Below are 15,246 nucleotides of genomic sequence, written 5' to 3' on the forward strand. Positions count from 1 at the left end.
TTTGTTGGAAGTTGACCCTGATATCATTAATGAATCTCTTGCGGATGTTAATGGAGGTGGAGAAGAGATAGAAGTAGATTTACTTAAACAACCAGACCTGGTTGAACCAGATGATGATGAATGCATATTAAGTGAGAATGAGATTGAGAGTGATTTTGACGTGATTCATACATTACAGTTGATTTGCATGCCTTATGTTCATTGTATATATACATACATACATGTATATATACATACATACATATATATATATATATGTATGTATATATTTACATTTGTATGACTGTGTTTTGTAATAATTATTACTTTTACTCTTGTACTTAATATGAAAAAGAAGATAAGTGACCTATTTTGATGTAGAAAACATGTTTATGTGAGTTTTCATTAACAAGTTGGACTTATTTATTTACTAAAGTGTATTGCATGTCGTACTTCACTTTTTATTTATTTGTTCTTAAATATCATATGTGTGTGTATGTAGATGTGTAACAAAATCAAACTGGTAGATCGCAGACAGAGGTAGAGGTGGTGGTCGCAGAACATTTAATTATGGTAGAAGATGTGATGTTAGTTTGGGAGCTCCAATTACCATAAACCCTTCCACCTCTTCCATTCACATATCAACCTCAGAGTCGATGATTCATGTCATTGCATCGGCACCAAACACACTTCCTACAACTCCAGACCAACCAAATCTGACCTTTGTAAGGGAGTCAATTCCCACTACCCCTGTTGGAGATGCTTCACCTTCAACACCAAATGATTCCCTTACACTTGAGTACCCACTTGATCCAAATTATGAACGTATTGTTGATCAAAGGCCTTTCATTTGTGCATATAAAGGAGAGTAAGTGCATTTAATTTAACTACTAATTTTTCTTAAAAAAAATTTAAAATGTGGTATTTACAATGTCTTTGTACATAGGTTTCAACCAACATATGGATGTTCTAATATCATATTAGATATCATTAGGACAAAGTTTGATGAACCGACATCAAGTTGGTTGAAGGTATCATATGACCTTCACGATAGGTGGTTTGGAGAGTTTAAGGTAATTTGGATTGTGGTTTAATTAAAAATGGATTGTTTCTTGTATCATTTCTAATTTATTTCTTGTTTCCTATTTTATGCAGAAAAAGTATAGGTGGTATCCAGTAGCCATTAGAGTTGTTTTTGAAACAAAAGGTTCACGCATTTTGAAAAGTGCAATAAACAAGATTAGAAATAGTTAAGATAAAGGAAAGTGGATAATAGCCAATGTTCGAGCAGCCTTGGACGAACATTGGGATTCTATAGAGTTCTTAAACAAGAGCTCCACTACCAAGACAAATCGATCTGTTGATAAAGGAGCCTCAGCAAAATTGTGGTGGTTCCATATCTACTGCAACTCACTTTTTTTGAAAAGTTGGCAATGTCACTTTATATATATATATATATATATATATATATATATATATATATATACTTCATTGATTTTCAATTCAATGTAATTGATAATTAAATGTTTTACAAATTTTAAATTTTAAATTATGTAGTCAAAGGAGTTTCAAAGACCACCAACTACTTGGGATGTGATGGAGAAAACTAAGAAATTGAAATCGGGAGAATGGGTCAATGATAAGTCCCACGAATTTGTTGTAGTTATTTTCTCTAATTATATCACTTCATTTGATATATTGTGGCTGATATTATAAATGAACTCTTACTTTTGGTTAATATCTCTTGAACTTATTTGTACATCTTGATTTACTTTTCTTTAGCTAGTGTTAAATGTTTGTGATTGGCTAGTATAAACTCTAAAGCCTACTATAGTAGATTAAAGTCAATTTTTTTTCTTGTATTAGTGGTGATTTTCTTGAATATTAATCCTTATATGCCTATACATTTAATAATTTATTTTCATAAATGTTTGTGATTGGTCGCATCTTGATTTGAGCAAAAGGTTTAGTTGCTCAAAATCAGCTCCATCTACTTCTATTGCTTCTGTGGAAGACCAAATAGAGGAAATGCGTGAGAAATTTCTAAATTGAATGTTGAGCTTTTGGCAAAGCCAGATAAGGAAAGGACTCTTAAGGAAAAGATGTTGTAATTGATAGAGAATCATGACCACCAAATTTAGGATATGCGACAATAGATGCAACAGATGCAGGAGATGCAACAACAGATGCGACCAAATTGTATTTTTAATTAATTTTGTATTTAAAAATTAAATATTAAATAGCAAATGAATTTGCGACCGAATTAGCAATGGAATTGTATTTTAATTCTAAAATTAATTATTAAATAGCAACCAAATTATATTTTTTAATACATTTTATTTTAAACTTAGTCACCAAATTAGTGATCGAATGTAATTTTTCTTAAATTTTACTTACAAATTAATTATTCAATAGTGACGGAATATTATTTTAATTTATTTTATATTTAAAATTTTATTACTTATTAGCGACCGATAATTTCGGTTGTTGAATTGGTCCCAAACAAAATAGCAACCAAACATGCACGGAAATGAATAAGAATTTGGTGATTAAGGACTTAGAGACTAGGGTTTTGCGACACAGAGAATTCGGTCGTCATTTCGATTGCTAACAATTTTAGCGACTGAATTTTTCAATTTAGCGACTGAAGTTATCACTTTAGCGATCGATTGTTTTGGTCTCTAAATTATGTTTTATTTGTAGTGAAATTTTTTTTTAATGTAAAAAAATAATACTAAAGCTTGCATTTGTAGTAATAAATTAACACAATGCATAATGATAAAAAAAAATGGAAGGGTGGAATCCCCCACCCGAGGGTGTGTTAAACTATAACTATGATGCAACTTTTCTTACGTTGGAAGGCAGCATAGGTTTTGATGCGTGTTTAAGGGATGCAGGTGAACATTTTGTGCAAGCCATAATGTCCTTTGTGAAAGCCATATGTCAATCAAGGAAGGAGAGACCAATGCAGTTCTACAGATTCCTCAATAGAGAGAATTATCGTGACGTGATAATTGAATCAGATTGGGAACCAGATGATAGAGGATCAAATTCATAATAACGTGGAAGATATATTTGAGTATGGAATGATTCTTAATCAAATTAGAAAGATCCTGAGATTATATCCTTCTTTTCTTATTCAATATGGTAGAAGACAAGTTAATTTGGTAGCGCATTCCTTAGCTAAATTTTTTTGTTATTTGATGCTGAGTGATTCCTCATTGTATTCAACATATTTTATCAATGGAAAGAATCTGATTTTATTGGTGTTAAAAAAAAGAAGAAATTAACACAATGCACTCAATTTATTAACCTAATTATTGACATTCACAAGAAATCGTAATTCCAAAACAATTTAATACTATAATTTATTAGTAGTATGTTTGCAAATATATCTTCTTCTCCACAGCAAGTTTTGTCCTTGAAACCCAGTGCTGTCTGATTTGATTATTTTTTGGTATTCAACTTGCCTTTGGCAGCATATTGGGTCTTCACTCCTCGGTGATTATGGTGTAAATTTATAATGGTGGTCACGTGGATCATCCATAGCAAGGAGGCGTCCATCTTAAAGGTTCCCAAACAATATTGGAATTGAATAATCAGTAAAACCATACAGTATATAATATTCAAACAAACAAAATACAAATAATATATACGAAATTCATAAGTCTTGGAGAAAAAATAATGGAAACTTGAAGCACTAGTCATGGTTCTAGATACATCAGAAAAATTAGTTCAGTTAATTTCAAAAACTTAATATTATTTGTTCTAGGGATGCTAGAGGTCACTTACGTGCTTTGTGATGAGGTTCGGATATCCAAAGGGGCACCCTTGCTGTTGCCAGAATCATTGATAAGAGAAGCACGAATAGCAAAACGAATATGTTTATGACAACCTTCAAGTAAGCCATCTTGAAAGGAAAAGAAAGTATACAAAAGCTTGTGTTATAAACATGAGGGTGAACGGAAAGTAGGATTTATATATACAATATAAAAAGATAGACATATAAATCGCTCTCAAGAAAAGTCTTATGTGTACTATTCTAACCATAGAAAATGTATAACAGAGGAATTAAAATAGAGGAATGTCAATTTTGGTCGTAAAATTATGTGTACATCACATGAATTCAGTTTGTATATATGTCAAAATTAACAAGTTTCTCGTAGATGGTACGTAACAAATATTTTTTTAGTTTGATTAAATTTTTAAAATTATATAAATTAAAAATATTTATGAGACAAAATACTAAAACTATTTGAAAGATCTACATGAAAAATTAGCTTAGTCTTAGGTGCCTATACAGATATTAATTTTATAATTAATAAACTTTTTTATATATTATAACTTGTTAATGTATTTATCTAATATATTTTAATTAACATGAGCTTATCCTTATGTTGCAAAAATAATATCGTTTAGTATATATCACTTAAAAAAGTTATATTATTAACTAAAAAATACTAAATATGAATGAAATAAATTGATTATACAATATAAAAAGATAGACATATAAATCGCTCTCAAGAAAAGTCTTATGTGTACTATTCTAACCATAGAAAATGTATAACAGAGGAATTAAAATAGAGGAATGTCAATTTTGGTCGTAAAATTATGTGTACATCACATGAATTCAGTTTGTATATATGTCAAAATTAACAAGTTTCTCGTAGATGGTACGTAACAAATATTTTTTTAGTTTGATTAAATTTTTAAAATTATATAAATTAAAAATATTTATGAGACAAAATACTAAAACTATTTGAAAGATCTACATGAAAAATTAGCTTAGTCTTAGGTGCCTATACAGATATTAATTTTATAATTAATAAACTTTTTTATATATTATAACTTGTTAATGTATTTATCTAATATATTTTAATTAACATGAGCTTATCCTTATGTTGCAAAAATAATATCGTTTAGTATATATTACTTAAAAAAGTTATATTATTAACTAAAAAATACTAAATATGAATGAAATAAATTGATCATACAATATAAAAAGATAGACATATAAATCGCTCTCAAGAAAAGTCTTATGAGTACTATTCTAACCATAGAAAATGTATAACAGAGGAATTAAAATAGAGAAAATATCAATTTTGGTCGTACAATTATGTGTACATCACATGAATTCAGTTTGTATATATGTGAAAATTAACAAGTTTCTCGTAGATTGTACGTAACAAATATTTTAGTTTAAGTAAAATTTTAAAATAATATAAATTAAAAATATTTATGAGACAAAATATTAAAACTATTTGAAATATCTACACCGTTAATCTAAATAAATAAATAAATAATATAATTAGCTTAAGTTTATGAAAAATTAGCTTATAAAGTATTTGGTGCCTTTACGGATATTAATTTTATAATTAATAAGATTTTTATATATTATAACTTTTTAATGTATTTATCTATTATATTTTAATTCACATGAGTTTATTCTTATTTTGCAAAATTAATATCGTTTAGTATATATTACTTAAAAAGGATATATTTTAACTTTAAAAATACTAAATATGAATGAAATAAATTGACCATACAGTATAAAATGATAGAAATATAAATCGCTCTCAAGAAAAGTCTTATGTTTACTATTCTAACCATAGAAAATGTATAACAGAGGAATTAAAATAGAGGAAATGTTAATTTTGGTCGTATAATTGTGTGTACATCACATGAATTCAGTTTGTATATATGTCAAAATTAACAAGTTTCTCGTAGATTGTAGGTAACAAATATTTTTTTAGCTTAAGTAAATTTTTAAAATTATATAAATTAAAAATATTTATGAGACAAAATATTAAAACCATTTGAAAGATCTACACAGTTAATCTAAATAAATAATTAAAAAATATAAGTAACTTAAGTTTATGAAAAATTAGCTTTAGTATTTGGTGCCTTTACGGATATTAATTTTATAATTAATAAACTTTTATATATTATAACTTAAAATTTATTGTTTTAGGGCGTCTAAAAAAATTAGGCCTAAAAAATATATTAATAATTATAAGACTCATATTTTCTTATAATACACAAAAAAAATAATACAGAAAGAAATATATTAATCCTTAATCGATTACCAGACATTGTAATCAATTACCAGAAGCAAAATTATTTTAAAAAAGTTTTTTCAGAAAATTTGAAATTTTAAAAGTTACTCTGAAAAGTCACATCCCTTCATAAGTTTTTGGAAAGCCACTAAAAGTCTATAGATATGTGACTTATCTATGAAAATTTTAAGAGTTTTTCAGAATCTCATTGTCTTATTCTCTAAAAAAAAAACCTTTGGCGAAACACTTGCAAATCAATTAAGGATCCTTCTAAGATCTTCAACTTGTATCATTCTTCTCTGAAAGAGAGAAAAACTTGTGTACTTCTAAAAGAAAATTGTTGTGATCAAGAGGTTGTGTGTCTCATGGATTGTGAGTTTCCTGAACACGAGGGAGAGGGATCCCTAGGTGGTTCATAAGTCGTAAAAGAGTTTTACAAGTATAGTGGAAATCTCAAGTGAGTTGCTTGAGGACTGGACATAGGCACGGGAAGTGGCCCGGGAAGTGGTCGAACCAGTATAAATTGAGTTTGTAATTCTCTATTCCCTTATCTCACTTGTATTATTGTAATTAATTTTTGTCTTGCACATTTAAAGAACATTGATTAAATTGATTGTTGCATCTTTTTCTGCATATTAAATCTGTCATATATCATTTAAAGAGGGGATTAAAGTTTGTTAGTAGAAAAATTTTGAAACTTAATTCACCCCTCTTAAGTTATTGAGGTCACTTGTCCAACATACATTCGTTGCTTTATTTCAAAATGTCAATTCGAAAATTTGAATCTGATTATTCAAAAGTTAAAAAAAAAGAGTTGATGTTTTAATTGAATCACAAAAGGGAGCTCTAGATAGAGTTATCAAAACATATAAAAATAAATATGAAAATATAGGTAATTGTTTGTCGAATGAACAAGTTGACAATGTAGAAATTAGTGAAAATGAAAATAGAGAAAAAATATTAGCTAATGAACAAGTTAACAATATAGTAATTTATGAAAATGAAGATATAGCGAATAAGTATTATTAGTTAATGAAAAAGATTATATTGATTCCCAAACTCAAAATGAAAAAGAAGAAGAAATTAATAAATTAAAAGAAATAACTATTAAAAATATATATGATCCAAGTCAATGGACAAATATTAGTACAAGTTTGAGAGATGTACTTATTAGTAGAAAAAGGTCATATTAAAATTACTAATATAGATTTTCCTAAGGATAAATTCTCAAGGCTCTTTTTTTCATCATTTTACATTCAAAAGTTGTCTAATAGAGAACAACATGAAAGAAAATGTTTAATTTATTCTCAAGATTCAGATAAAGTCTTTTGTTTCTGTGGCAAATTGTTTAATCTTGTTCCTAGTACAACAAAATTAGCTAATGAAGGTAATAAGGATTGGAGAAATATTAGTCACAAGTTGAAGGTAATAGGGATTCGGATAAAGTTTTTTTCAAAAAAAAATACTAGATTAGAAAATGTCCCGTTATAAAAGTTGTTGGGTGTTGCTAAGTGCACCTAACATTTTCCCATTTTTCCAATTTTGTCCTTTACGGATAACTTCTTCCATAAGACTTACAAATTAATTTAAAATTTATGGTTCAAGTAAGAATCGAACCTGTGATTTTCTAACCAACTAAACTAATGAGTCAATTACATTATAAAATAAATAATGTTTCTATACATAACACTAAAATTTCGAATGTATATTTAATGTGCATGTAAATTTAAATAATTAGTTTTGATATAAATCATACGAATTATTTAATTCGTATATTTTTTTATAAATAAAAAATATTTACTATTACAAAATTTAACATATATTAAATTTTTTTAATAGTAAAAAAATTAATATATATTAAATTGGTTTTTTGGTTTTTTTTTTAATTCCTTAAAGTTTTATTTTTTTTTAATTATTATTATGTTAAATTACTCATTTGTGCATTAATTTTTTTTACCATTACAAAATTTAATATATATATATATATATATATATATATATATATATATATTAAATTTTGTAATAGTAAATATTTTTTATTTATAAAAAAATATACGAATTAAATAGTTCGTATAATTTATATCAAATTTAATTATTTAAATTTACATATGCATTAAATATATATTAGAAATTTTAGTATTATGTATAGTAACATTATTTATTTTATAACTTAATTGATTCATTAGCTCAGTTGGTTAGAGCATTGTGCTAATAATTGAAAGTCTCAATTATTACTTAAATCATTAATTTTAAATTAATTCGTCACATATATTTTTCAAAAAAAAATTAAAAAAAAAACTATTAAAGAACATGTCCACCTAGCAACACCCAAAGTTGTTTTAAGTCTCTAAATAGATTGGGCCGGCCTGAAGATGCCACTGATGATAAAAAAAAGAGAGAGAGGAGCGGTGAAGGTGACTTGTGCCTGGGTCACGCATGTTCTCCGCAAAAAGTACACCCAAATGCAAATGAATGCTCCTGCAGAAAAGGTAAGTGTAAAGGACAAATTTGGAATAGAAAAACTTTTTAAAAAGTAGTTGACTACGTTTTAATTGGATCGGCTGAAGTTTCGGAAGAAAAGCCTCGGAAGCTTTAAGATCGGTTTGTTTTAAAATTGAATAAAACTGATTTTAATAGGATTTTGTGGGTTACACGAACAATCACAAAAGAGTGCAATTTAGAACCGCATTAGGCAAGTTATTTTGTACTCGAAATGCAGTCACGATCGAGTGAACAATTTGGAACCTTGTAAAAGAGATCAAACTTGTTCTGAAGGTGAACAAGATGACCTAGAAGATCGAGCTAGCGCAGTCACGAATAACATTTAAAGTAACAAAGAAAATTTGGATATATTTCATTGGGTGGATGTAATTATAAGAACTTGAAGAGTAACGAGAACACCTCAGAGATAAAATGAAAATTAATACACCCTTCGCTCTTCCTGATCTTAAGTATTTTTATGGAAATTCATTTGTTTGTTTATATAAGATTCTTTATTAATTTGGAGATGTATTAATTATTATTTTTTTATATTTTTATTTAACTATTTTTTAAAATATTTAAGAAACAATTAACTAGATAAAGAGATAAGAAAAGAATAATTTTAAAATAAAAATATAACAAATTGATAAATTTAATGTAATTAACTACTTGAATAAATTTAAATGGTGTTATAATTAAAAACAGAGAGACTAATATGATAGGATAGAAACCAAAAGAAATTTTTTTGAAATCAACATTGTGTAATATATTAATATAATTAATAACACTCAAAGGAAATCGTAATTCCAAAACAAACATTATTTAATTTATTAAAGCAGTTTTCTCCTTGAAAGCCAAGTGCTCTTTCTCAGTTCTTTTGCTTGCTTAATCATTGGGTGCTTCATCATGGTTTAGGAGGACGTTTATGATAATTGCCGCCGAATGGATTATCAGCATTAAGGAAGCGTCCATCTGAATATGGTTCCAAAAGAGTATTGAAACGGAATGATCAGTAAAACATATATATTAATATTTAAAAAATACAAATAATGAAATTAAAAATTTTCAGGAAGAAAAAAAAAAGCAATTGAAACTTGAAGCACTACTCGTTCTTGATTCTTGCTATATCATGCAGAAACATTAATTAGTTCAGGTTTAAAGATTTAATAATTTGTGGTAGGGATGCGAGGTCACTTACGTGCTAGAGGCTCCGAAATCCAAAGGGGCACCCTTGCTGTTGCAAGATTCATTGATAAGAGAAGCATAAATAGCAAAATCATGTTTATGACAACCTTCTTCAAGTAACCCATCATAGAAAGAAAAAGTATACAATATATAACTCTAGATTTCTCGGTGATGTGAGGATTGGATGGAATGTAGGATATATATAGAGAGATAAATCTCTCTTTAAGAAAAATGTTATGTACACTATTTATGCAACGTGACAAATTTATCCTTAGAATATAAAATTAATTTCATCAAGTTATTAATTATTGAATGACTCATATTACTTTAACACTATAGAGGATCATGCCATATGCTTTTAATTTAGAAAATTAAGAGGGTGTTTGGTTTGGTTATTTTCTGTTTTCATTTTCATTAGCTAGAAATAGAAAATGGTGATGAAAATGTATTTAGTTGAATTTTTGTTTTTATTTTTAGTGAAAATATTTTCTCAAACAAACCAAAAACTGGAAACAATAAAATCTCGTTTTTAATTAAAACCAAGAATCTCATTTTGGATAAAATGAAAACGCGATGCCAAGGAATATAATTTTAAGCAAATCTAAAAATATATTTTCTTCTATATTTAGTGTTTTTATTTCTTGAAAGCAGAAAATAAGAAATCAAATCAAACATGTTTTCAGAATTTTAATCTTTTGAAAATGAAAACAGGTTCATAAAATAAAAATGCAAACCAAACACACTGTAACCTATCCATGATAAATTACACTTTTTTCTTAAGAGATGTACATTTTGTTTTTTCTTGATAATAAGCTAAGCAACTATGAGTGAGCTTTAGGAACATTTTTTTTCCCTTTCATCTAGTAATTTAAAAATTATTGATAGTTAATTTTGAAGATCATGTCATTAATTTATTTATAATTTTATAAAATAAAATGAAGTTACAAATACTAAGGTTCGTTTGAGGTGTGGTTTCCATGTTTCAAAATTTTGGTTTTTTAATGTAAATTTCAAAATAAAACTTGTTTGACTAAAATAGAGTTGAAATTTTGGTTCAGACTATACTTCCTATCACTATCATTTGTATTATTATTATGGTCATGATTGTTTTATTGTTATCACATAAATACATCCTTAAACTAATTTTAACAGGATAAGTAATTTTCAAAGATTATTTTGAAACTAAAAGTAATTTTTCAAAATTAAAAATAGTTGTAAATTGTAATTTTTAAAATTTGTAAAACTTACAACTAAAAAACATTCCAAACAGTTCCTAAATAAAATTTTGATTTAAGAATGTATCCTAAATTAATAATGATAATTGACACATACTTAATTATCCATAGAAGTCTTGAAAATAGTTTGATCAGCTAAAATTTATAGCACTGGAAAGAAAAAATGAGACAACACAAATTAATCAAATAAAGACAGGCCAAAAACTTTTTGTTATTCATAAAATTATGGGATTGAATTTTATTTTATTTTGTCTCAAATACAAAGTAAGTGTTCAAAACACACAAATACCCCTACCTCTTTCTTATTTCTCAATGATTATCTATAACAACATTATATTATAATGCATTTTGAATTCGTATTATCTACTAATAACAAAAATCTTATCATATCATTTATTTTGAATTCACACCACTTATTAGTTATATCAATCTTATCTCATCATGTACTTATTTTGAATTTCATTATCCACTAACTAGCTAACAACTTTATTATGTCATATATTTTGAATTTACATTATGAACTAGCTAGCGTACTTATATATTTTGTATTTTGAATTTTCATACAAAATAATAATAATAATATCAATTATATTAAGATAATTAATATTATTAAAGATATGTTAGTAAATTTTATATCATTTTACTTGTGTTATTTATTGTTAATCAAACAATACACATAATAAAAAATTATCCTATAATTCAAGTATTTGTCATGTATTATTTTTTTTATCTTGTATCGTAACGCATAACAAATACAACATTGGATTTGAACCTTGTGCAGGTAAAATCCATGCAAAAGTTAACTTCAATTTCCATTACTAGAACTAAGTTTCAACAAAATAATTTTACAATTCCCTTTCTATAGTCAACTAGTGAAATTTTATATGTGTGAAGAGGAAAAGAAAAATTTGACAAATAGGAATATGGAAAGGAACATACATATTATTAACCTATCCAAAACGACAAAGCCAAAGACTTGATACAAAAGCTACAAAAATGTCTCTATTCACGACTTGTTTGTAGCTGCCGACATTTTATATATACTTGTTTGCATTTTACAAAAGACTTGACTTAAACAAAAAAATACAAAACTCGTTTACTGCCTACATTTTATGTACAATTTTATCCTCCTGTCTCATTCCCAGACGGACAAAATGAATCAATATATGTTCACATCTTAACTTGTATACATCCGACATTTGTCATGTGTAAGTTTACATGAATTTAGGAAGTAGCTTTTTTATTTGGATGTGAATTTGAACTTGTTTTCGTGTACGATATACACCTTACAAAACATGCACTGTATTTAGAATAAACCGAGAGTAAGTAAAAATTAACTACTAGGAACGAAATTAGCTAGCTAACTTGGCTTTTAAAAATTTGATCAATTTTGTTTAAAATTAATGTTAAAATAGAAATTTTTTTATTTAGAAAAGATATTTGCTAAATAAAAATGAGTCATTTGTTTTATTTCCTTCTCAATAAAATATTTTTTACTATTTTTTTCCTTAATATCAATTTTAGGTTAACAAAATTGATACAATATTTATTATAGGAAATGTTCAAAACAGAACTTTTTAGTGAAAAATGATTTTTTTTTTAATGGAAGAGAATAATAAAGGGACTTGAACTTTACCCTCAATCAGATATATATATTCTCACTACTATATACATGATCTTTAGTACTATTTTTTTATTTAACATTTAAACAAAAATTTGTTAAAAACTTTTGACAACATTTTAAAAAATATCATCAAATATGAATAAATGTTACTAATATTTTTTTACGATATTTTTATTAAAATTGTGTATAGTTCATGTTGCTAAATGATATTTTTACTAAGTATTAGGAAAAAAATGTTACTAAAGATCACACGTGTGTAGTAGTGTCTAGCTAGTTATTGATGTCAAAAGAGCATTCAAAAGTTATTGCTAGTCTATCAAATTGCTAATGTCAAATTTAATCAACCTCTAAATAATTCTTAATCACATTGAATATATTTTTATCTTTAGGAATCAAACTCAAAAATTAAAACTCTTATAATAACTCACAACATGTTAGCACTACTAGAAAAAATACTTTCAACATCGCTAAGTTAACATTGGTTTTGGATAAAATCAATGTTAACAAAAACACGCTGGCAAAATGGTAAATACTGAAACTGTATTAACATCGATTTTTTGAAAAACTGATGTTAACACAATAGGTTAACATCGGTTTTTCAAAAAACCGATGTTAACAAGAGCATGGTGGTAATAAATTCAGTTAATTCACATCGGTTTTGAAAAAACCGATGTTAACTAGTTGATGTTAACATCGGTTTTTTTAAAACCCGATGTTAACATCAGTTTCATAAAAATCGATGTTAAGTTTATAACGTTAACATCGGTTTCATAAAAAACCGATGTTGTGTTATTCATAAATTAAAACACCAAATTCTTTACCCCTACGTACTCAGTTTTGCAAACCCTTTCTCCTTCACCGTCGTCTCCCTCCTCCACGACACTGCATTTTGTGACCCGTCACCGCTGTCTCCTCGTCACCCAAGGTCATTTCGTGTCACCATCAGCGCCAATAAACCTACAACTGGTCTGGTGAGCATCCGTTGAGATTGAGGTACATTCCGTTGAGCATTCCCTCATGGTTGCTTAATCTTTTCTGATTCTGAGCATTCCCTCTACTTCCCTCATGTCTTGTGAGCATCCATTGAGGTACATTCTGTTGAGCATTCCCTCATGGCTATTACGTGATGCACTGGATGTCCATTATAATCTTAGGAACTTTCAGGAATAATTGGGAAACTGTAATTGTTTATTTCAAACAAATTTGATTTTGTTATGATTGATATTATATTATTAACTTATGTTTTATTTTATCATGTAATATTTTAATGATGTTAGACCATTGGAAGCAGAGAGATTGAAGGCGCTTCGCATCCAGTGGGCACAATATTATCTTTAAGTTAGAAATCAAACTTAGGATGTTAGGGAACTTTGTAATTTTAGTTTACTTTACAATTGATGTTTCCTTTTAACATTGAATATTCTTTATTGATAGTTATTAATAAATTATTTATTGATAGTTATCAATTGATTTTTTACAATTGACAGTTTACTAGCTAGCTTTCTGCTAAAAACTATTTCAAAGCAGAATGCAAATGAATTGTGGTGTGTGGTCTGATTTGAAATTTACAGGTTAATATTTGGGTTTATTGAAAAAACAGACAGTGTATTAAAAAAAAAATTAATAACAACATTGATTTTTTTATACACAAACAACATTAGTTTTTCCAAAAAATGATGTTAACTAACAACGTTAACATCGGTTTTTGAATAAACCGATGTTGTTTGTGTATATTACCATCGTTTTTTTTAACAAACCGATGTTAACTTTCAAAACGTTAACATCGGTTTTCTACAAAAACTGATGTTAACGTAAAACCGATGTTAACTTATACGTTAACATCAGTTTTTGTTAAAAATCGATGTTAACATTTTGGAAGTTAACATCGGTTTTAAACTAAAACCGATGTTAACTGGCAAAGCTGTTATGAACATAAATACCTTTTTTTGTGTAATTCTTATCATATAATATTGGTTATTTAAATAACTGATGTTGTTAATTTTACGTTAACATCGGTTTTAAAAAATCGATGTTAACGATAATACTTTCAACATCGATACTTTCAACATCGGTTAATAACCGATGTTGAAAGTCATAAATAACCGATGTAAAAAACATCTTTTCTAGTAGTGTAGGGTGGGAACAGGCTTTACTGGACCCGAGTCTTGTTAAGTTTAGATGGTCCATTATGCTACAACTGGATGATCTATTCATAATCCTAAGTTTTGATGATTATAAAGATATAAATTATTGATGAACTAATGATTTATTGTTTAGTGATCAGGACTTACTATAACGAACACACATGGTTATATACATCTATTTTATGCTCCTTATTAGTTATCATCCATTAACTTGTTGGATTTTATTTATTTATTTATAAAGAGTTATATTCAACGTTCAACGTGTTGTTATAAACATGCGTCCAAACAATTGTGAAAACCAATGTATACACTGTGTCCTTTTTATTTGCGTCCAATAGACTAATTCAATTACACAAACTATTTTATATTAAGTGTAAGTGAAGTCCAATCATGTACTAGATTCATGTTAGCTGAAAAAGGGAAGTGCACAAACTTAATTTTCAGAAATTCATTTTGCCTCTCTTATTTTGTATTGCTAACATTTGAATTTCGAGTATGAAAGAACAAAATAGAAGAGAATAGAAGAAATCTAAAGGAATATT

General features: G+C 27.1%; 1 long non-coding RNA gene across 1 annotated transcript; it reads right to left on the reverse strand.

Moving 5' to 3' along the window:
* Window positions 1-3,221: 3,221 nt before the first annotated feature.
* On the reverse strand, window positions 3,222-4,372 carry LOC114409499. Its single transcript, XR_003666100.1, has 2 exons — window positions 3,772-4,372; window positions 3,222-3,543 (listed from the first exon to the last, which is right to left on the reverse strand). It is a non-coding gene; the product is annotated as an uncharacterized LOC114409499 (long non-coding RNA).
* Window positions 4,373-15,246: the final 10,874 nt, after the last annotated feature.

This window comes from Glycine soja, chromosome 4 (genome assembly GCF_004193775.1).
Source record: "Glycine soja cultivar W05 chromosome 4, ASM419377v2, whole genome shotgun sequence".
In the NCBI taxonomy this organism is placed as follows: domain Eukaryota; kingdom Viridiplantae; phylum Streptophyta; class Magnoliopsida; order Fabales; family Fabaceae; genus Glycine; species Glycine soja.